This window comes from Pseudopodoces humilis, chromosome 14 (genome assembly GCF_049639895.1).
Source record: "Pseudopodoces humilis isolate 2021_Gansu_Grassland_sample_001 chromosome 14, ASM4963989v1, whole genome shotgun sequence".
Lineage (NCBI taxonomy): Eukaryota > Metazoa > Chordata > Aves > Passeriformes > Paridae > Pseudopodoces > Pseudopodoces humilis.
Genome location: NC_142213.1, coordinates 5020166 through 5045029, shown reverse-complemented (window position 1 = coordinate 5045029; position 24864 = coordinate 5020166). Strand labels below are relative to the sequence as shown.

At 39.5% G+C, this 24864-nt stretch overlaps 1 long non-coding RNA gene across 1 annotated transcript; it reads right to left on the bottom strand.

Annotated features, from left to right (window-relative positions):
- Positions 1 to 7515: 7515 nt before the first annotated feature.
- On the bottom strand, positions 7516 to 24147 carry LOC148183129 (uncharacterized). The gene is made up of 5 exons (XR_015773801.1): positions 24090 to 24147; positions 23804 to 23918; positions 21986 to 22038; positions 7871 to 7948; positions 7516 to 7735 (listed from the first exon to the last, which is right to left on the bottom strand). It is a non-coding gene; the product is annotated as an uncharacterized LOC148183129 (long non-coding RNA).
- Between the last annotated feature and the right edge of the window lie 717 nt (positions 24148 to 24864).

Sequence of the window (24864 nt, the reverse complement as noted above, 5' to 3'; positions counted from 1 at the left end):
CCATTCCTATACCAACAGACAGCCCTGAAGTTAAAGATCATGTACTGTGCTGTTCTATAGTGTTAAATGAACAGAAATGTATGAAAATGCCTTAAGACCTTAAATGTTCTTACTCAAGAGATTAGTACAAGTTTTCACCTGCATGGGAGATCCTTACCAGTGACATGGAGGTTACACAACACCTGCTGTGACAAGTTTTACTGGCAGTAACAAGACTTACCACCAGGACTCAACAAGGACAGCAAATCAGTCAAACTTACTGTGTATTTTTGTAGAGTCTATACAAAAAGCCAATCATAAACCATGGTGAAATACTTACATATGTAAAGATGGAAGTGCCAAAAAATGCTCTACAAAATTAGATGTTAGTATTTTAATGATCTGTCTTTAAATAATACATCATCTTTTGAACAAGCTAATGCTTTATAGATGAGAATCTTTAAACCAAGTGTAATTGAGCTACAGTGTTTCTATAGTGGTGCCCCCTCATCCTGAATCTCTTTTAACACTCATTGATTTCTGTCAGACACTCATTGGAAGAATTAATTTATTTATGAACTTGTCATTACAAGTCATTGATTAAGATGTCCTGCCTTAAAGATTTAATTATGCCCTAAGATAAAAGATTTGCTAATTATTGTCTTTTATCTAATTGAAGTTTTGTATTACAAATAAAGTTCAAAGGTTTAAGACAGTTGCCCTTTCAAATATTTGGGCAAAGATGAGAATTTAATCATAGGGCAGGCCATGCTCTCACCAGCAACATCAGACATACTCCAGGAGCCATTCTGGTAACAGAATTGATGACTATTCAATGTGCAGAGATCCCAGAAAATCTTTTAACCTCTTTTTGTCTTTCACATGTTTTTACAGCATGGCTCTTTGTCTTGGATCCATCAGGCAATTTGACAGTCTGGTTCAGAGTGAAATAACTTTAAATCAAAGATTGGGAACTTCCACATTTCTTTTTCTTCCAATTTTACTTACTCTTGCACGCTGACAATGGGAACAGTTTCTGAGAATAGGGGTTTTCAGGTCTTCAGAAAAGACAGCAGCAATAACCTCACTTAAACATTTTTCTTGTCTGAGGACCACAGCAGGAAAACATCAATGTTTAGGTATCAACATAATTTAAATTCAGACAAAAAAAAAATGTCTAGAGTTTCCTTCTATGTCATGAAACAAACTCAGGAACTTGGTTAATTTCAAAACAGAACAAATCAAGAAGCAGAAACATCCACAGAAGAGGAAAAGCTAACATAGAAACAACTTCATTTTCAAGCTCCTAGGAAGCACAGATCTGCCCGGGAAGCACAGATCTGTCCTTCCCTGGTGCACACACTGCGTTCATAATTATTCAGGTTTGCACACAGCTGCAAACACACAGTTCTAGAGAGCTGGCCCAAGGGAAGACCCTGTCCCCCAGCAGCATTTACAGCTGCAGAGAACCGCAGGCTCAGCTGGCACTTGCACCGCACAGAGAGGAAGGTGCTGTGGCACTCTGACCCCATCAGACACATGAGTGCTCTGAAGCTATAAGCTATTCCAAGTAGGTACTGGTCACAATAAATGTAGGCTACTACCTAATAAAGCTGCTTGACATTTTCACATATAAGTAAAACAAATATAATCAATTACTCAGACCATCTATATACAAACAAGCTATCAGATTTGAAAGTCTCCTTGATTTATGACATAATTCCTCAGAATAGAATGTTTAGTATTTCAGTGAGATGTACCAGCTCTGCAGGACTGGAAGTTTACTGTGTTCTACTTAGTGAATTACCACCTAAATATCTGGGTTACAAGATCAAGACAGAGAAGTTTTTTTTAAGAAGCACTTGGCCCACAGACTAATGGATACTGAATTATCCAGATACAGCAATTTACAGGGTGAGACCACTATTAGTGAGTGGAGAATTTGGCCTGACTAATGTTACAAACTATGTAATGTTTGCAGCAGCTGAACCAAAGAGCTTACAAGAGCCCAAAGCCTAAATACTCTAAAAGAGTTCATTTTCTTCTTTCTGCAAGGTTTTCTGACTATCAGTAACCTCACACCACTCCTGGCATTCAGAGTGCCATGCACAGGGATGTTTCTGGTGTGCTGCTCACACTAGAATTGCCAGTTCCCATTAATACTACTCAATAGATGCTTCTAAAGTAATGTTTGTTTCGTTTTTTTCCTTACAGTTTTGGAATTATGGAAATACACCTGCCTACAATTTTTTTAACTCATTTCCAGAGGAAATGCCTTCCTGCAAAAGGTATGAACAGCTGCATTGCACCTAATCATTCCCAGATTGAAATTAAATTGAAAGCACAGTTTAATATCATCAGTGTGAAAGAACTAAATGGAATTCCAATACTGAGGATGGTCATGGTCCAAATCCTAGCTTTGATCTACTGCTCTTGGAGGTTTCCATGCCCATCAACTCACATCATCTTCAGCAGGAATTCAGTGAACTTTGCACTTCACTGACACCCAGATACTTCAACCAAGTTTTGAGAGCATCTTTTTATAAAAAAGCCAGCAAGAGCAGCATAGGTAGGCACACATTTCTTCAATTCTCACAGCTACAGCTTAAGCAAATCTCAAGAGCATTTAATCAAACACCTTTCCAAAGACTTTCATTTTATCACTCTAGGGAAAAAAAAAAAAAAAAGGTACAAATAAACCTGTTCTAACTACTTTACAAGCTCAAATTCTCCCACCTCAGTTCAGTGCTCACCCAAGGGAAGGAGATGCCAAGACTACACCAGGGAACCAAGCAGCTCAGGCACCCAGTTCCTTTCACTGCCTGGGGTGTGCAATTCCTTTGTGCAGAACATGGCCAGGGCTCAGCACTACATCCTAAAGAGGAAACCTGCAGGAATTTTGCTGTGGAGAAACAACACCTCATACTGACTTTAAACTTGTGCCTAGATAATTTCCAACAGACAGAAAATTTAAATTTTCTCAGTAATGACTTCCTCAAAACCTGAGGGATTCATCGCCTTTGAAGCTGGAAGTGTAAAACCAAAACTCAGAGTTTAAAATAAGATTCTTACACCTATATGGAACACACATGTTCTCAGTATGCTCCAGAGCATTATCCAAGAGTAAGTCCATACTGTAAGATGCTCCAGAGCACTGTACATAATCAAGAACTCCAGTAAAACTGGATTTGTGCACTGGCCATTTCCTTAGTTCTTTGTTTATGAGCAACCATATAAAAAAAAATTAAGGATATAAAAACAAGTTTTCATCCCCTATACTAAATGATGATTCACCATTATTATTTTTTTTTTAAATGAAACAGTGGATTATCAGAAGAGAGATATAAAAGGATTTGCTAAGACCTGAAAAAAATCTATGGCAATTTACTGTAAAGCATTTGTCTTTGTATAAAAGAGACACTCATGATTTGTATATGCTCCTCTAGACACATACCAAACTGAGTGAGACCAACACAGTAATGTCTGTTCAAATAATATTTCAAATTTGAAAATTGTTCAGTTCACTGCAGTACTTTTTTTTGGTCTCCAATATCCACATTACACCCACATTTTCCCACTGGCAGCACTCACAAACATTGCTGATCCCAGAGCAGGGTAATTCAGAGACCTTACCAGCACAAACTCCAGAGTTTTTGAACTGCTAATCGTATAAACAATATCAAGAGTTACCTGTAGCTTATCAGAGAACAGTGCTAATAAAAAAAGTTTGTCGAGAAAGCAAAACTAACCAGAACTAGAACAGCTCAAAACTGCCAGGGGAAAAAAAAATACATACAAAAAGAAGCAATTCCAGTCAATATAAATTTTTTCTTTAGATATTGATTTTGCTGAGGGATTGATGCAGCTCTCCAATAGCTGAGTGTTCAACAGAAGCAAATGCAGTATTGCTATGAGCACCTTTTCGAAATCTTTGTGTCTCACTCCCACTGAAGTGGGCACCAAATCTGCCTCTATTGTACCAGAATCCACACTCTCAAATATTCTCAACTTTCACATTCTAAAAGTTTCTGCCCAGCTATGCTTTTCTTATTTTAAACTCAAAATTTGGAAAGAATGCACAGCTAAGTATGCCTTTAAAAGTTTTCTGACCTCAATGCTTTCATGCTATTTTACATAGTGATTTTCTTTATTATTTCTCAAGAGAGTGCAAGTTAAGGATGAGGACCTAGTCCCTGCATGACAGATCCTGCTCTCAGAATGGAAAGTGGAAAAGGAAAGTGAAGTGTCCTCATATGGGAGAGAAGTTTGCATCTTGTCAGATTTTTATGTGCTTTATTTATTTTCATAAGTAAGCTGTAGTATCTGGGCACCTCCTAGTATTATTTATAGGCATTTCTATAGAGCTCATAATCACGGTATCTGAGTGCCTCTCGCTATTTACGATATGCCATTTATCTCTAGAGGGTAGAACTCTCCTCCTTTCTGCTTTGAAGATGGCTTTTCATAGAGATAAGGTGCAGATGATTAATGCCTTCTGCACTTGGCATCTTGTGACATGGCTGTTTGGGGAAATGCAAGTCCTTAATCACACTCTAAAGCACAGGATTTGGGCTCAGCTCAATCCTTTTTGGACAGTACCTTTTTCTCCAAATATAGAGTCAATTTCCAAAAAAAAAAAAAAAATGTAGGAAGAGAACAGAAAATTCCACTGAAAAATCAGCAAGTGCAGTTTTTTCTCTCCTGAGAAGCCACACATGACAAAATATCTTCCTTAAAGAAATACAAACCTCAACAATGACTCTGTGTTCGGTAGATTCTTCTCCAGTGGGACTTCATTTTAAACAGGTCAGAGTTTTCCAGTATCCCAGGGAACATTTTTTTTTCAGTCAGAGAAGGTCAGAATATTTCCTGAGAGGCTGAGAGGTGGGAAAATAAAGGATCTTTCATATGACTGACACTAAGCAGTATTTTTCCTAACTGCCATGAGCTCACATATCCAGTGAGAGTTACCTTGACAATGAACTCAGCTTCTTCAGCCCCTCTGAAGAAAGGGTTGAGATTTGTCTTTTTACACAAAATATCCAGAAAAATGCAATCAGCTGATAAACAGCAACTCTTTGATGATAACGACCCTCCAAAAGTACATTTAGGAGACCAATAACCCAGAGTGGTTATTAAGAGGACAAGATTACTCATAGCTCAGGACTGCTCTGTCAAAGCAGATGGGTTTCAATTTCTGAAAAAATGAAAGATTTTAAGCAGAATAAATACAAGGATAAATATTATTTTGGTCACTAAGGAAAAGTTTTCTAATCCTAATTCACACCCTGAAGGATGTAACAGATCTTTAGTAGATCCCATTAGCAAAGACAAGAGAAAAATCAAAGAAAGAAAACAATAAGGATATCTTAGATTTTAAGCTCTTTGGCTTTGCTTGGTTATGTATCTTCAGTGTCTGACACACTGACCCTAAACAGAACTGAAATACAATAAACAGGCATTTCCTCACTGGAGTAACCACTGAAATTCTTCTATGAACTTTCCCTTCAGCAATTAAGTGAATTTGTATGAACTTTGCTGACACACAAGCTTCACAAATATTTCCATGACTGAGGTTTCTGAAGGAAGGGCAACTGCCAAAGGACAAAATTCATGAGAATATAAATTAATTCTAAAGATATCTCTAAAGAATTCCAAAAGATGCGCTATGAACAGGCATTTCACTTAGCACATCTTCAGGAAGCATCATCAGAGCTATATTCTGAGTGAGGTGGTGTCAGCTGAGACAGATCTCTTATAGAAATAACATGTGACTCATTTACTAGTTGCCAGATACTTCCACATTTTCTAGTCTGTTGAAAACAGGAGCGTGATTCTGTTACATGATAGATACAGAAATGCTGGGTATAAAAGACCTGGAGTCTCAGGTATCTGTTAGCACTGGTAATTAATCTTTCCCATGTCAAAACTGCCCTTATTACAAATTATTTCAATAATGAAGATTGTGGGGTCCTTTGGCAATTGGTCCCAGGGTTAGGGTTCTTTATGCTTCTTGCTCTGGAAAATCCTCAGAAATGCCACTACATTTGAACATATTAATGTAAAATACTGACATTACACTAGTATGGAGTTGGGAAAATTGACAGTAGAATCAGTTCAGTATTCCTCATTTGGAATTTGTTTCCTCAGCAGAGAAAACCATCTGGGTAAAGAACAAGGCAAAGACAAAAGACACTGAAAGGTGCAGGATTGAATCAGTTATGGTTATTTAGGAACTAAGTGGTGAATACAGCCTAATTTTAAAAGAATACACGTTACTCCAACCCCATTTAGTTCAGAGAAAACATATGTGAAATAAGAAAAGTACAGCAGGTAACAAAACTAGCTCAGGCTTTTAGACAAGATGATGGTGAGTATTTGCTGAGATTGGCCTCTATAGCTCGTAAAAGGATGAGTGAAGGAAAGGAGAAGCAGGATTCAGTCTTTATTAAAGACTGGAAAGGCAAGTGCTGGATTCAATCTCTAATAAAGACTGGAAAGGCAAGTGCTGGACTCGTGTAGGGGAGCTGTTTCTCAGTTACTGTTTTGCCACAAGCTGAAGCCAGGGAGAGCATTTCCTAAACTGTGCTGGCTCACAATGAGAGGCTGGAGTCAGCAATAGATGAAAGCAGCATAAATCAGATCACAAAACAAATGAACACACACAGGGCCTGATCTTTCTGCTTATCCCAGCACACAGCAGGAGGGATGCAGAGAAACCAAAGCAGAGCTGAGCACAGAAGTTCTGAGAGAAGAATTAGACATCCAAACTTGAGCTACCTGGCTTTGGGGGGTGGGGTATGTCTTAAGAGAAAAAAATTACAGGCAACCAGTTCAAGTATCCCAGTAATGAATGAGGTGCTGTGGGCTCAACTGATGTAAATCAGACAGACACCAGCTGGGCACTACTTCCTTCTCGTGGCAGAGATCCCCAGAAGAATTCTACCACATCCAGCACTGGAGCCTGCATTTTTGTGATGCTGAGCCCAGAGGCAGCAGCAGGGGTGTTTTCATGCAACATAAGGTAACAACATAAGGTAAGCCATCAAGTGAAAGCTATTCTAGACAATACATTCTAACCCAAGAAGCCTTGCTTGTGAAAAGCACCAGAAACAATAAAACCACGACAGTGATTTTTGTTGCCCTCTTGTAGACGTGCTGCTAAAAATGTGATGGACTTGGTCTGTGCTAATGCCTTTTCCTGTGGAAGCTCCTTGTCACAGACAGAGCTGACAGGATGGCAGTCCCTGGTGGAATTCCTGCGATGCAATACCAGTCACAGCTCAGGAATACTTTTACATGATGCTTTGCAAGCACTAATTTTTTTTTATCCTGATAGTGAGGTGGAACAAAAAGGGGGTAGGTGGGCAGCGCAGAGGGTGGTACATTTTAGTAATGTATATTATAATGCCTCCAGATGCTTTATGTTTACCTTACTAAGAGATTCTCATTATCATCACATTTATATGCTCAAACAACCCTTCAATTTAATAATAAAAGGAATATTATTTTGACAAAAATTCTCAGAAACCCATGTAAAGCTGCTATAGAGCATGCAAGGACATTGAAAATCATCTTTCCCAAGGACTTGGAAAAAAAATAATAGTGGAAAAAGTGAAAATGCTTTGTGTTTTGCCACGTTCTTCACTTCAGATAATCCCTTGACAACAGTACACTCGACCACACATTTAAAGCACACTAAGAATGCCAGCTGGTGCTCTGGAACAATCCTGTAGACTGGAGAATGAATTCTCTGCTGAGAACACATGAAACATCCTTCAATTAGTGCATTATCATGGACAGTTTAAACAGCACTTGATCAGTGAAGGACACGAACACTGAAAAATGCCAGATTGACTCAAGAACAGGTCATGGCGTACTTCTCAAATACCTCAAAAAAAATAAATCCATGGCACTTGAAGTTGAGACACCTGAGACACTCAGCGGCATAGATGCAGTTCCAAATATCCTGTGGAAAACAAATAATAAAACATCACCCTGACAGCAATATGTGAGTTTCTCTCACAAACTTATTTCCAGACATTTCACCAAGGCTTGGCTGAAGTGCAGGTACACAATTATTTATGTTAGCACAGGCACAATTATAAACTGTAAAACGCTTCAGTCCTGATAAACACTTCAAGTAAGAAAAAAAAAAGGCAAAAGATAGATATGTTTATTTACTCAGTCCTAAAGACAAAAGCTACATTCAGGAAATTCCTTGCAAACTGACAGGATAAAATATGATTTCTCCTTGAATAATCTCAACATTTTATCATCGGATCTTTTGGCTATTGAGTATTATATTCTGATCTCAAGGGACCAATATCTGAGATTAAGTCTTTTTATGGGTTTTCTCTCAGTGTCTAACCAGTCTTCCCAAGGTAATATACATTAAACTTGAGAAGCATTAACCACACGGTAAAACTTTATTTTATGTACAACCATGTAAATGAGCCATGTCTCCTCTCTTCCAGAACTGGTATCTCTGATAATATTTTAATATTACATCTGAATTAAGGAAAGTTCTCATAACCATGTCACAAGAAAATGTACTATCTTTTTATTATAAATTTATTATTATTATGTATCTGATTTACCAGATTACCAAAACACAACACAGCTGCACATAACAGCTGGTGAACACTCAGATACTGTGGAATCAAGGAGCACATGCACATTTATAACAGTGCTTCAGAATGTGGGCACCATCCTACACTGCCTGCAGTTATCCCCGTGCTAGGTCTAAAAGAGAACTGTGATGGACAGGAGGACTCCTGTCCCTTTTAATGACTTTTCTAATGCTAAATTCAGGCTCATTCTGGAGAAGAACTCATGGCAACATGGGCCTGTTTCCAAATCTAAATCAAGAAACACACACCATTACTAAGATCCACTGCAGTGTGGGTTACTGGAGGTCACAGATTAACCTTTATTCCTTATTGTTGAACAAGATATCGGTAACTTCAGCAGGATTCCAGCCTTGCTAAATATTACATTTAAAGACCATAAAATTTATCATGGCCAGTAATACTTTTTTGACATGTGTCAAGATTTTCAAGTCTTCTGATAGAGCAAAACCAGCCCACTACTAAAAACTGATGTTCATTAATAAAAGCTTTCTCTTCCATAGCCTCTCACCATCTTTTATCCAGTGCATGTTAACCTGATAATCCTAAGTATCTGTCAAAGTCTAGCCCAGAGGAAAGAGTTTGGCAGTTAAAAGAATTAAGGTTCTTAGAATTGTCTAGAAATAGAATTTTCATTAAAGGAAAAAAAAATCCATATTTTAAAAGTTAATTTTCATCTTTTTTAACTGGTGCAATTTACAGTTAATTCATTGGAAATTATAACTAGCTCTACATGTTGAAACACCAAAAAGCTGCATTTTGCCAAGCTACTGGCCTATTAATCCAGTATAATCCACATCCTTAAAATAACATCTTCAGAGGGATTGTGGCTATATCCATCTGTTCAAGCAATGAATATTTTATTATGTCTTACAGAAACACCAACGCATTATAGAAATGTCATCTAGAGATGCTTTAAATCTTTTTATATCTGACTAGCTAAAGACATCTTCTTCCAGAATAATGGAGTTAACAGGTAAATGAACACCCTACTTCCATTCCATAGGCCACTGGAAGTCAGTATTTCAGGGAGGATAAAAGAAACACAAAACCTACAATCCACCCTTCTCACCAGGGACATCAGCAGTGATGTGGCTGCAAAGCACAAGTTAAATAACACAGGCTGACCCAGCCTGCTGCAGGGACACTGCTTGCAGGGAGGTTTCCTTAAACCACACCCTGAACAGCCCCAGGAGTTAATGAGATCCCTGATAACATTACTGCTACATGAAAAGCAGATACTGCACACTTCATTGGGTAAATCTCTGGTTCCTTACGCACATTTGCAAATTAAAGATTTGTAACAGTCTACCAAACATATCAGAGGATTAATTCCTCCATGGACTTCTACCTTTCCTTGTTACACCAGACAAAGCCAGCAGGGAACGTGCTTAAAACCAACATAAATACAGCAAATCAAAGCAAACACAACCTATCAGAAGAGATTTTATATCTTCAATTAATTTAAGCAAATAGCCAAAGCTATTTATCCCAGGGAAACAACACTCAGTCTCTAGCAGAGTCATGCATCATCACCTTCCAAGGTGCATGTCTGGACCCAAGAAAACACTTTTTAAGTTGGGAGATTTCTTGGAATGTGAGTAGAGCCTGATACTAATGAAACCTTGTTCCTTGAGGAGCTATCACAAATACGGGCATTAAATTCCATCCAAAGAACAGAGAAATCTAATGGACTTGCATATTAGATAGTTCTTTTTTTTTATACCTCAGCTTTCACTGTAGGATTCATGGGATAATATATAATCATTTATACCCCAATAGCAAAAAAGTGTCTTTTAACAGGCATCAGCATAACTGCAATGTAACCAAGCAGACTCAAAGGTAAAAGAGGTCAGTTCCCAAGGATTTACATCCATGTTATCAATCCTCTCTGCTCTCAGAAACTACAAACATTTGAGAGTAATGGCAATGCAAAACACTTTTTTACATAAATGCTACTAAAAACACAGAAATCAGTAGAAAATTATAACTACTTTAAACCAAGCTTTAGAATTTTATGGTAAGGATATAATTTTCTGCTAAGTTTTATAGATGTGTCCAGAAATAAAACACCAGGCCTCTATTGAGTTTTATAGGGCTTTTCTGTAAGAATTACAAACAGTGGTATTCAAACAATACTTGTGGACCAGGGCCAGCAGCCCTGTAAGCTAAAACTGCATTGCATAAACCAGGCATTGAATAATTTGGGATAATGAACAAATTCATAAAGAATCAGTGGCTGTTTGTCAGTAATCTGTGAACAGACAGAGTGGTAAATTCATTGAATAAATAAATAAAGAAAAAAGAACCCTCTTGGCTGGGAATAGTTCACCCAGCTTTGCCTTTAAGAGACTGACTAAAGGGTTTATAACCCCACAGCATTCCTGCCAGGTAATTTGTGCAGCATTTTTTAGCAACAGTTAAATTAAAAAGCCCTTATGGGAAAACTCAATGAATTTAATAGAGATGAAATCAATATGGTTCTGCAGAAATTACTCCAAAACCTTTCATTAGATCCTCTCTCCCCGTCCCAGCCCCTTTACAGTGCACAGTGCGGTCAGCGCAGCAAAGAGAATCCTAAAGCAATTGATTACAGCCACAGAGAATATCCCGAGGGAAAACACATCTGAGACCCTGTGACAGCTCGGTTTGCACCTGGAAGAGGAGGACAGCATCAAGCTGAGGGGCCAGGATGTGGATGCAGCTTGGCTGGGAACCAAATCATGACGAGAACCTCTCCAGTAGCTTCGTACATCGGAAGCTTAAATGCTTTTCAACTTCCCATTTTAGACAGCATTCTGACTCTGGAAGAATAATAGAATTAATATAGGAATGCAATCTTGGCTCAGGGACCACAGCCAGTCTAATATTCCCACAGAAAAGCTGGCCTTCCTGGCTAAGTTTGGTAAAATACTGCCTTTTGCCACTTCCTTATGCTTATACCTCTTTCACTTAATAGGAAGGTAAATACGGAAAAGTCAAAGACATGGAAAACAGGACAAAGCCTGATTTTCATTCACAGGTGAATAAACATATCCTGAAAATCCCAAGTGAGGCTTAAACAATGAAAGTAACCACAGGGTTACATCATTGATGGAGCTTCATGAACATGGGGAGATCCTAATAAAACTCCCTTTAGGAACAAAAGCTTCATAATAAAGATGTCTGTGGTGGCAAGAATAACATTATAGTTATGTTTCACCTTATTTTGCACTGATCTTAGCTCAAATTAAAGAATACAGAACAAACCCACCACCATCCCCTGTGTTCAGTTTCCACAAGCCTGAAAGAAGTCACACAGTAAGTCCAACAGATGGAACAACGATGCCACACCTCAAGGACTCAGAATTGTTACTGTAATTAAGCTTTTCTCTGTTCTTGGGATACCACTTGAAAATACCCATGGAAGTGTGAAAAGTACACTGATTAGCAGAGGAAGTACAGCAGAACCATAACCACAGGAGTGGCAGATAAGATCAGATGCTTCCACCTGAAAATTTGTATTTAACTTCAAGGGAAAGTATTTTAATTTTGTGCCATATCTTTTACACTTTCTCCCTATTAGCTTTTAAAGCTGAATTTTAGTATCCAAGTTCACCTAAGTGGATGACCAGTGGAATAAAATGTAGCTGAAATCAACACACTCTTAAGAGCTGTTTAGATTTTGTAGCTTTATTTAGTACTGAACGCGGTCATTAAAGTGCAGTTACCACAATAAATGTAGATACCATTAATTACAATACTAGATTTAAAATGCAACTTGAGTCTCTCTGGTGGCTTTTAAGAGGGTGTAATATCATGGTCAATTCAAATTTAATCAAAAGTAGCAGTTTACTATAGTCTATATTTACAGCTAAAAAACCTCCAAACTTTACAGCCATTCTATAACTCTACTCTATACTCATATTAGGTATTGAGAAAATAGGACTATTTCCTTTGATAAATGACTTTATTTGTATTTTTGCCCATCCATGCTTACATGCCAACTTTGTCAGCTTAGAGTGGAAAAATGCACACACTTCCATTTTCTTAAGGGATGCACGTGCATTTTTCCACTTAGTGCTGAAAGAACTGGACAAATAAATCCCACTGATAATTACAGCATGTAATCTTATCTGAGCTTCAATCTCTTGCACCAAAAAAATCTCCCTTGTGGCATGTAAAAGGGTAGACAGATATAATGGAAGATTTCTGGAGTCTGTTCTGCTGTCCTACATCACTGAAACCAACAGCAACAGGACTGGTCTCAGAAAATTGCCTTAAGCCTCTGAGCATAAAGCTTTGACTTTTAAAAGAGTCCATGAAAACCGACTCGTTCCTCTGCCCTTTTGAAATTCCCAGCCCACACCCCTATTTTTGAGAGGGATTATTTTTACTTTGATACAGCACTTGCATTTAGAGGTCCCAGCAGAGATCAGGCCCTGTTGCAGCAGACACTGAGCTAGCACATGGGAGGCCTGAGCTCTGGAAAAGAGACAGGAGAGAGTGGGAGGAGAGGCAGAGGCACAAGGAAGTGATTTGCTCAAGATCACAGAACACGTCGTTAAGGGGCCAAGACCTTCTTCCTCTTCATGAGGTTAAGGAACTAAAGATCCCCTACACGAGGTGAACTCTTAGCTCAGAAAAATTATACCTTCTTTTTAAAGTTTATATGGCAAAGAGCCCCCACCTGTCTGTAAAAACAAAATGCACTGAGTATTTTCAGACACAAGACACTGGTCTAGAATAATCACAACTCTGATCCACCATGGAAGTGCTGATACTCCATCTAGCCTCCAAACTGAAGGCAGATTTCAGGATTAGCTACTGACCAAAGTATTTCTGCATGCACTAGCAAATAGTGCCCACCTTTGTTTCACCTTCACCACATCATACCCAGTTCTCTTCAGGCACCATAAATATTTACACCAATTTGCTATTCTCCTGGAAGGGACACTTGCACCAGCTCTCCAAAAGCAGATGTGCTCCCATTAAAATTACAGTTTTGCTATTGATTTGAATGAGACACTGAGACAATGCAATGAAAGGAGTCCAGGATTTCAGCTCACAGGTACTATACAACTTCACTGCCCCAAATGACTTTGCTCAGTACCTCTTCTGCAAAAGAAAAAACAAAATGTGTTTCAAGGGAGAAGTATACATTGGGTAGCTCCAAAGAAATGCTTTTCTTTGAAATTTGAGCAGGAAAACACCCTAACAGAGATAGCAGATGTACTTAATAATCTGCTGAGTCAATTACAGCTTTTTCTAAGAGATTTTGAAGTTACAAAGGTTGGAGAAGTGAAAAATCTCCATCAGACTGGGTTCAATCTGTAGCCTTGGTTGGCTTTTTGTAAAGGACCATTCAGGCCCAGCTGAGATTTCAAAGGCTGCACAAGTCCAGGCTTCCTTCAAAATTATTTTCTTTACCAGAGTAGTCAACTAACTGATATTTCTGAATAGTTTAGAATTTTAATTTTTATGCACACTTCCTAGAAAATCTGGCATCTGGTTAAAATTGCTAAGATACTTGTGCCTTGGTACAGTGCTCATTTTAGCACAGAACTAAACCAGAAATAGAGCTACATCTCTGTGGCACAACTGGCTGATTAAATCCAAAGTAAAGGTGCTTGTGACCAATGATGAAGATTAACCAAGTGTGTCATTCATGAATTAACAGGCACCCCAAAGGGCTCCTTTTCTACTGCCACATTAAAGCACTTTCCCAAATCCAAACCGCAGCGTGACTCGGTTCTCTCCCAGAAATCCTAAGATTTCCAGTAAAAATTGTTCAGGATATGGTTTTTCCCAGAACCATGTATCTGTTCCACTTCCATCATGTTATCAGTCAAGGAATCAAGTGCTCAGAAGACACGAAAGGTGTGGTGGTAGTTGTGTCACAGAAAATTTACCAGGACTATGTGTAACTCAGGGTGAAAGGGGTAAAGAAACTCACTTTAAATTTACGCATGAGGAGAAAATCTTTGAGCAGTAGGGCAGAGTGTGTGTGTATGCACATGGAGGGAACTGACTGGGGGCCCAACTACAACATCTCCTGCTTCCCTGTATTCCTCAGGCATGGAACTCAGACTCACCTTCTCATGGCTCCACATTATGTCAATATGGCTTCACCAGTACGTGCTATTTAAACATCACCTCTAATGCATCAATGCCACCAACTGTCACACTCCTCAGGAAAATGCTGTCATGGACAGTGATTGCTGCATCACCAGAAGCAGAGTGCGAAAAAGCCTCACAGAATGATTCACTCAATGTGCAGCACCAAACATTTTAAATAACCTGGAGCTGCACAGATTTTGGCTGGCACTGTGGGCAGCCAGCTAAGCACAGCCCAGGATCATTACCTGATATTTGAGTATACACCTGGCAGCCCTTGAAGCCAATTTCCATCACTCTCTCATTCAGAATTAGAACCAGTGATGTCAGCACAATCAAAGGATTGTAGGACTGACAACTGAAAAGAAAACAAAGTTCTCTAGATTAAGACATAGGAGGAGATCACAATAAACATTGAAAAGCAGCTCGCCAGCATAGAGTGAAAAGCTGACTTTCTAAATGAAGTCATATCCCTCTGACACAACTAAAGATCAAAACTACACTTGATTTTTTAAAAATTTCTTTTTTTAAAAATCTAAACTGATATTGACTAACAGCTACATGCCACTTGCCTGAATTGCATCCCACCAGCACCAAAACTCCCCTTATGTCCAGTAAGCTCAATCTGGCATCAACAGTAAGATTTTATTAGAAATTAGATGTGAAAGAAAGATTCTCTCAGGTTTACTTCTGACATTTGTTTGGCAACCATCACTGGCATCATTTTTAAAAGGATTTTCAGTCTAGAACCAAAACTGTTTATTATATTGACATGAGACTCTCCAAGCAGAGTTTATTCAGTATAAACCCTTGAGCTACATAAGCTGAAGGGGCTTACAATCACTTGTCAGAGAGGAGGAAGAAGACACTATAACAAATGCCGTCAAACACCACACTCATAACACAGCAGAGATCACTTCTTTGATCAAGAGAATCACAGCCTGAAAACCTGTAAATACCAGCACTCTGCACCATCACTTAGAAATTGTGATAACGGTTTAACACTGAATTGCTACTGAACTTGCTTTCTTATAATAGCTGCTGTATGTAAGGAAGCTGGCAACAGTTTTGAATTTTCATTCATGTGCAATTTCAGGAGGTGAGATGAGAAAACATCTCTAAAAAATACTTAAATAGTTAATGGGTCAAAGTAAACAGCTGCAAAAAGAGAGATTTGAAAAAGGCACACAAAACATAAGTACAACATAAGTTTAAAACAACCACTGGGAAGGTGAGAAACTTGCCTCAAATAAAAAGAGTTGGATGTTGCCTTAAATCCAGGAATGATATTAGGATGTTACAATAATGGAAGGACATCACCTTCTGATGCTTCAGTTTCCTATTTCACATCTTCCCCTGAGCTCAAGGGGTACCAGGATATACGTACCCTGCCTGTGATCTACTCAGGCACTGCATAATCAGCACCTTTGGAAAGGCAAATTTATCAAGGAGATGAGATCTGCCCAAAACAAACAAAACAATTTCCTCTACTCAGTAAGCCCTTGTGAAAACTTCAATTCAAGAAATGGAGAAATGAACATTAATGCTGTATGAACAGGAGGGGAAAAAGATTAAATGAAAAATGCCTTCAACTTTTGGTACTTGGCAGCAGCTCCTACCCTCACCTCATGGATCACTGCTATGGATGATGCACTGAAGCATCCACTTGAATGAGAACACAGAATCCCACCAAACATGATTGATGTGTGCTGCACTTTGTGTTTAGAGAGCGTGCACCCGTGTTTATGTGTTGGTTACCTGGAAACCATGTGCCAGTGGCTATTTTTTAATATCCACATTGAATCTCGCAGAGACATTTCCACCACATGAAAGATCATGTACAGTATTTCAGTCTTGCTTCTGGTTCCGCTCTAATGATGTCGAAGTCACACATTTTCATTTGCTGGAGAGCTTGCCTTTTCCAAGAGCACTACAGAAATTCGTCACAGGAAGCTGCTTTGACGCCACCACAGTGTCCCCTTAGAACCACCACCCTGCTGGGAGGTTTCTAAGCTTTCCAGTTGTAGGAAACTGTAGAGTGAACTGAAAGTAGCACCTTGCTGGTCACTGGCAGGGAGCTAAACAAGGTGACTAAAGTATTTCAGGGTTCATTCAGTTACAGGGACACACGCTGGCAGAACATAACTGGTGAGGCTGTAACACTGGATTACAGAACAATTCCCTCCAGTGCAAATCCTGACTCCTTCCAAAGAATTTTACAATGGCCACAAACCACCTCTCAATATTTCCTGGTTTGCTACTGCATTTATTTTTGGTCTTGGACACAGACAGAGAAACTTGAGATGCAGACAAAGTTAAAAACAATATAATATTAACAATAGCAAAAGAACAAGACTCTGGTTGCACTAACTCAAATTATTATAATAACCACAAACCCCCACAATTTTCACACTGAAAGCTTACAGCAACTTGAGTTTTGGCAGACAAGCAATGGATGTGAATCCCAAAACAAATGTCTCTACCAGGAGCTCCTCTTCCCCTGGCTTTCAGGTAACCTGGTCTGGGAGTTATTGATTACAGAATTTCCCTGCCACACTCAAGGGGCATCATTTAGGGAGTGTCATGTATAAAGAAAGAGATTGTCCAAAGACATTATTGATGTGAAATAAATTCCACAACTGCACTCACTTTTTAAAAGAAACCAAACAGGAATTGTGATTTGATTTTTATTTTTTTTTTAAACTGCAAACGCAAATTAAAATGTATTCTTCCTCATACTCTGTTTTAACTATTTTCCTCCTCACTGTTCTATGAGCAGTGGACCCAAGAACTCTCAAAATTAACTTTGCAAACCTTCTTTATAATACAAAAACTCCTAATAGCAAAATTGTTCCAAGCAATCTTACCCTAGAGGCGGTATTGATAGTGCTGAAGAAATCTCACAATATCTAATTACATGTGTGCATTTGCTGTGGTGTTTTCAGACTTCTCTTGACTGACTCTTTCTGATATTTTGGAACTTGTACTTCTGACCAAACTAAGGTGAGAAAATAAAAAAAGAAAATATTGCATCATCAAACTACAGTTTACATTTTTGGGCAGTAGTTTAATTTCTTTCATCAAGGATGATAGAGAACACTAAAGTAATGAGAAATACAATTCTCATCCAAAAAATGCCAGTAATGAGTTTCATCCTATTTCTCTTGCTCCTCATCGCTTGGAGCACAGGCTTTTAATGACTACTTATAAAGAAACAAATTGCCAAGAGTTCAGCTCCATCAATCTTTGTTCCCAAGATGACAACTACAGGCAGTCAGGACAGTCTAATATTGTATTTCACATTTGGACACCACAGAGAGGGGAAAAGGCTGTTCTGAAGTGCTTCAACCCTACCTTCTATGAGCATTTATAGCATCCCAAGGTTAGCCACTACACTACAGACACACAAGGTATTAAACTAAGCATTTTTACTTTATCTTGTCATTGGCAGGGAACCGAGTTCTGGTTATCTCTGTTGAACTTTTCAAAGTGCTTATGCACATTCACACCCAGAAGAGGTCACAGAAACCAGTGGTTTTGTCTTTGGTTCTTACAAGCCGAAATGACTCAGCAATATAAAAGTACATTGGCAAACTTTACAGATCCCATGATCATCCACTTATTTCAGATTTTTTTCCACTGGTCCACTTTGCAGCCACTCTGTCCCCAGCCTGTAGCACTGCAGGGGGTGTTGTGACCTGAGGACAGGACCCACCACTTCATTTTGCTGAACCTCCTGCCCATCAGTTCACCCTGCCCAGATCCCTCTGCAGAGCCTTCCTGCCCTCCAGCACTCCCACCCAGCTTGGTAGGCCTGTAATTTCATAAATCCTTCTTCCTGTTCATCCCTGTAGGTGGGGATCACATCTGCCAACCTCCAGTCACTTGGGACCTCCCCAGGATTGCTGATAAATGATTGACAGTGACTCAGTGAGTTCTGCCATCAGCTTCCTCAGTATCCCTGGGGAAAATCCCATCCAGCCTCACAGATCTGTGTGTACCTGTGTGCTGCAGGAGGTCACTGACCATTTCCCTCTGAATTACATGACCTCCATTCTGCTCCCCAGGACTGAGGTCCTGGAGAAGAACTGGTATTACCAGTAAAGACTGAGGCAAAGAAGGCATTAAGTACTTCAGCCTTTTCCTTATCCTTTATCACTGTGTTTCCTCCCTCATCCAATAAAGGAAGGAGATTCTCTTTTTGTTGCTGATGTATTTATAGATAAACACTTTTTATTGCCTTTTGCAGCAGTAGCCAGATTAATTTTTAGCCAGGCTTTGGCCACTCCTTTTGGAGAGAAAGACAGCTGTACTTTAAAGAAGGCAAATATTATCAAATAGATCTAAGACAGGAAGGAAAAAACTGAACTTTAGCTGCTGTCACTCGTCACTTCAGAATCACTACTGAAGCATCTAATAGAAACTACAGCTGACCTTTGTACAGACTGCTGCTACCCAAAATCAGCTCTGGCCAGTAAGTAAACTCTCTATGAAGAATATTATAGATATTTTAATGGTGTCAAATGAAGATGACACCAGTATTTAATCTCATAAAATAGAAGCACAAAGAACACCTTAAATATTTAATTTGGAAGATTCAGTCTGATATTTTTTCCAGACTCACAAAGAATCTAAAATGCAGGGTTGTCAACACACATCACAAAGGATGTAATTATCCAAGTGAAATGAAATTTTAAAATGTAGTCCCGTGGCTCAGGTTACTCCTTATTATTGCCTGATAACACCCTTTACAGACACATAACTTGCAAATATGGTCAAGTCCTTTCTTGTCCTTACAAAGGACACAGTCTATACCCATGAGCTAAACATAAGGCTCAGTTGTAACTGAGGCTGGAGAGTTGGTGCCTTTTCCAGATTATGCCTGTTTCCACATTTCTGGTGCCCACTGCTGCCATACAAGTTAATCACAAACACAGCCCTTGCTGTCAGCAGCAAGTCCTAGTCTCGATATGATTCAGGCATCAGCACAGCCACTCTTTAAACTCCTCCTGCTTCAGTATTTCCTGTCAAAGCAGGACTGTGGAACCTCACCACAAATGGCCCAGCATGCTTCCCTGGATGCACAACTCTTTGTGCTGTACATTCACAGCAGACCACACAAAGCTTTGTATTAGGCCACCAAAAGCTCAGGACTGCTGAGCTGACATGCCTGTTCTCACTAAACTTCACCCACCGAAACAACCAGAGCAGCAGGGGAATGGCTGCTTTAGAGGGGATGAGGCAAAAGGATTGGAGCAGATTCACACACCAGTTAAAAGCCTCTGAGTGGATGGTTTAAAAGCCCAGGTAATAATGTGCTCACAATTCAGATTTTGCAAGAAAAACCAGCAGAACATAAAAAATTAGTTTTGATGAAGTTCTGCATAAGCTTTCTGCTATTATCAAATAGAGTGAGTGCCTCCACAGCTTCTGCCTTACAACTGAACCAACCTTATTATCAATTTGCTCTTGATACAAGAAAGCGACTTTCATGTACTTACATCTGCTCTCAGAAGGAAGAGAAAATGGTTTCTGAAGTTCCCATTAGCATAGAAAAACAGAAACATCTGCTGGGAGCTTTAAGAGGCTCACTGGGGTCACTTCTGCAGCACCATGGACCACAGCTGGTCATCCCTGACCTTGGCAGCACTCAAGCTATGGCTTCAAGAAAGGAGGGGGCAACTTGACCACACAATAGTCCTTGCAAGGTTTCTGTATTTATTAAAAAAAAACACTTAAACAAAACTTATTTTTACCTAGCTGAGGAGAAGTAATCCACCTATGCTGATTCCTCCCTGTATAAACCTACAAACTGTATCTCTGCTCAAATCATTAGTCCTTTCTTACAGTACCTGACTGAAGTGGGATTTTAACAAGCAAGGCACAAAACTGAAGTCGAGTCACCTCCCTGTGCTGGGGTTGTGGCACCATCTAGAGGATTCCAGCTGGAAATTCCTCGCAATAAGGGCAAAAAAAATGGGAAACTGCACTCAAAACTCGTGGGGAAAAAAAGCCACCAAAAAAATATTTCTGATATTTGGATGCATGGAGGTAACAGAAGAGAATAACAAAACCTTATCAACAGTCAGATGGAGACATTTCCCAAACTCCTTCACTCCACGTCACATACTTGCTTCAAGATGTTTTTCAGGGGAAGAAAGGCAAGTCCTTCCCTAGAGTTTTGTTGATAACCTTGCAAGAAAAACTTTATTCTGTTTTCCTTCATTTTCACCTTTATATCTTAATAAAACCAAAGCCAAATTTCAAACAGGTAAAGGAAAGAGGCGTTTAACAAAATAACAGAGACAATGGTTTTAATTATATTTCATACAAGGATGTGCTGACAGCTGATTGCTCACTGCAGAACAATCAAAAGAGGAAGAAATGGACAGGCACAGCCCTGGAACCCTTGGACACTCCAAATGTCACTTACAGTACTTTCAGCTTGGCACATTCTTCTCCAATAACTTAATTTAGCTACAGAAACAAAAGAACACTTTTGCTCCTGCAGCCTTCTGGGATAGCAAAATTCAATCCCTGGTGCTTCTACAAAACTCTGAGTTAGTTTCTCAGATGCTGAAAGACCAGGAGTTGAGAATATTCACAATGTGACTGCTCCAGAGTTTGTAGGCAAAAAATCCAGACTGTATTTTCTGTTCGTTGCTGGATACGTGACTGACCAGCAGCTTGATTTACAGTGACAGCTCGGCATTAAAAATTCAAACTTTTGTACACCTGAATACAATTTGTATCTGTCAGTACTGTGTAAAAATAATCAGGTAATACCAAATAATCATTTCTATTAGGTGGGCTAAGAATGGGTTCTAAGCTTTCAGCTACTATGACACATTATCTGCTTCTACCCAATTTCCTTGGAGACAGTTAGGGTAGAAATAAAAGCATAGAGGGAAAAAACTGAAAGACCTGAATGACCAGACCAGCTGTCTGGTCATCAGCAGCATTATGGTTGGTCATGGATGAGCTCATTCCACTTTACAGGCCAACAAAACTGAAAACTTCTGGAGATACCCTGCAGCATTTGAGGAGCTCTATAATAGCAGGCAGACCTTTACAGTTAGATACAATCAAGATTACTCCTTATAGAAAGCAAAGTTCTTCCTGAATTGAATTGATCTGTGCCATTTCATAATGGCTGGCAGCAAATAAGGATTGTTTACAGCACTTCAGCGTGTCTCTCAATGCACTTCACTCCCTTCCTGCCTCTTCCTTGTTACACAGGTACAAGCAGCAAAGAACAAAAGCAAGTTTCATGTACTTACCAGCAAAATCCACCTCCTAGTTTCCGTGTAGAGAATCACATCTTCTACCATAGCTTGAGAAAAAAAAAAAAAACTTATAGTTTTGAGTATTTCCCATCTTTCAGTTGATTGGTTTTTCCTCAGTCTTAACTACAAATGCAGAAATTAGTTTAAACAGCAGTCATATGCAGGCACCTGAAGTTTAAGCTTTGCACTTTTTACTTTTCCAGCAAATACTTAGACTTCATTGGACAGATAAGCATTTGCAAGATTCCAGTCCTAGACTAAGAGGGATTTCTCTTTCTCAGGCATTATCACTTTGTTCCCAACACTGGCTTCACTGCTCTATATTGAAAGAGTAATTATGTTGTTTGGAATCAGAATCCTCAGTTCATTTTGAAGTAACCAAGAAAGTATTTTAATTTCTTAAGTGTCTAGTTCTGATACATGATATCTGCATGTCTGTTAAATTCTGTATGCTCCAGTCTTTCATGCTGAGCATAAATAATGCTTCCAAGAATAATCCTGCATCATGCTAGCTGTCATTTTGGCTCCAGTTCAGTATTTTCTGCAAAGCTGAGCTGATATTTTTATTGGTTTTAAAAAGACATATAGGTATCTTGCATCTACGAGCGAAAGCAGTGGTCTTGAAAAAAGCCTTGAAAATTACAAAATAGCAACAGTGCAGCAAACTAAGTAGAAAAATTTGTCCTTTTAATTTTTCTAAATCCCTGGCATTACTCGTCCAATTACTGAGGATAGGATCACCACTATCCCTTAGAGTATGTGCTGACTTTAATTGGACTGTAATATCAAGTCACTAACACCAACAGTAGGACCAGGTTCATATTGTATAATCTATAAGTTTTCATTTAAGAGCATCTACAGGCTGTATTAAAACAAAATTGCCCGGCAGATGTTCCAGACAGATTCAATAATCACAAGCCAGTGCTTCCAATTGTTCCAAAAAATGAAAGAATATCTGTAAGTAAAGTTACCTCATTTCCAAAAATTCAGACCACCAGACTTCTCACTGTAACTGAGCTGCACAGGTGAAGCAATGCACTGGCTAAGCTGGTCACACATGAAACAACTCACACATGCCAGTGTCAGCTCTAGGCATAGCGTTCTTGATTGCCTTCCATAGCAATGGCAGCTGGATTAACTCCTAGCCTAGTAGCTTTTATAATAAAGATACTGTTTTTCCTGATAATTTCTCCCTTTCCTCATAAACCAGATTTTCAATTCAGCTGCACAGTTATCTGAACACAGCAACTTCAACACATGATTTATGCTGGCCCCTGCCAGTCTGAAACTCAATAAATGCCTGAAATAATATTGTTGCAATAGATAAGGCAATCCCACACACTGAAGTTATTTTCTCTCCAACACAGGGCCAGCAACTGCATTAAATTATGTGCTGATACACAGCTGTGGTTTCAAATACAATTGTGTTCTTAAAGAGATGCAGATACACAACTAGCTTAACTTATTCTTAAGATATTTACCTTAAAAACAAAAAATAAAATAAAAGATGGTGCTGGTGGCTTCCCAAATTTGCCAGCTCAAGAGAAGAGCAATTATAAGTCACCTCAAGGACAAAAACCCAAGAAGTTTCACATACAACTTCAATAAAACTAATCACCTTCTCTTAAAAAGATGAATAATGGACTTTTGAATACATCAGTGCTATTTACTGGAATGGAAAAAGAGTTCTCCACATGTCTTGCACACAGAATTGTTCCCTTACAGTTTTGGTAAAAGAGAACAGAAATGCATGGGTAAATTATTTAAATCACAGCATTGTAAAAGTGATCAACACCATCAGAAAAAGTCTACCTGTCTTCTGAAGATGATCTGCACATCTATACACAAGGATCACAGTACATCGAGACTGGAAAGCTGCTGCTGCTGCTGCGAGCCGGGCCCTGCACACCCACACAGCCTGTAACACCTGGGGGCAGACCAGGAAACACTTAAATGCAGGGAAAAGACAAAGGCTGATTTCTAACAACAGTGTCTCAACTGGTATTTTTGGGATTTAGTCAGCATCACCCTCAGCTTTACATGAACTAACTTCAAAACCCCTCTGCTACACAGCTGAGGCAGCTTGGGTTGGTCTTACCTCACCTCAGGCTGCCCCAGCAGAGCTCAGCCACAGACTCCACACACCCAAAACCACACCAAGAGCCTCGGGCCCCTCAAGGGCACCAATTAATAACCCAGCCCAGCCCAGCTGGGGCTGCCCCCTGTCTCTGGGCTCTGTTAGGCCCACCAACCCCTCAGGGTTTGTCCTGGCTGCTCCTGGCCACGAGATGTGGGTCCCGGGGTGTCGCTTGTGCTGCTCCATAGCAAGGTCAGAGCAGCAGCAGCCAGGACATGGCAATGGAGCTGGGTCCACCTACTCCCCAAAAATGGGGTTATGGGGGGCAGAAACCCTGAAGCCTCCTTACAGGGCCATGGGGCATCCTCACAGGACACTGTGGTGCCCTCTTGTGCCCCTCTCCTCACAAAACCCCATGGAGGTGCTGTCACACCTGTTGTTAGGAGCACCAGGGGTAAAACATCCTCTGCTTTCTCCAAGTATCCCCCTTGGGAGCAGCAATGAGCACAGTAACTCCTGACAAAGCTGCACAGTGTGACCTCCTAACACATCCACCCACAACTGTCCATGAAGCTGCTGCGAATTTCAAGAACACCTGTGTCATCTGAAAACACAAACATTTGGTTTGTGGTCATTCCTTGGAGCTCTCCATGTGATGTAGTTCTTCATGCAAGTTAGTGGAAAGGAGGAACACAGGAAAGCAGAGCCTTGACATAAATCTTCACTGAAGAAATAAGTACAAGTATCATAATCTTCATTTAACTGAAGGAGTTCCATATTGTTACCTATCCCCTTG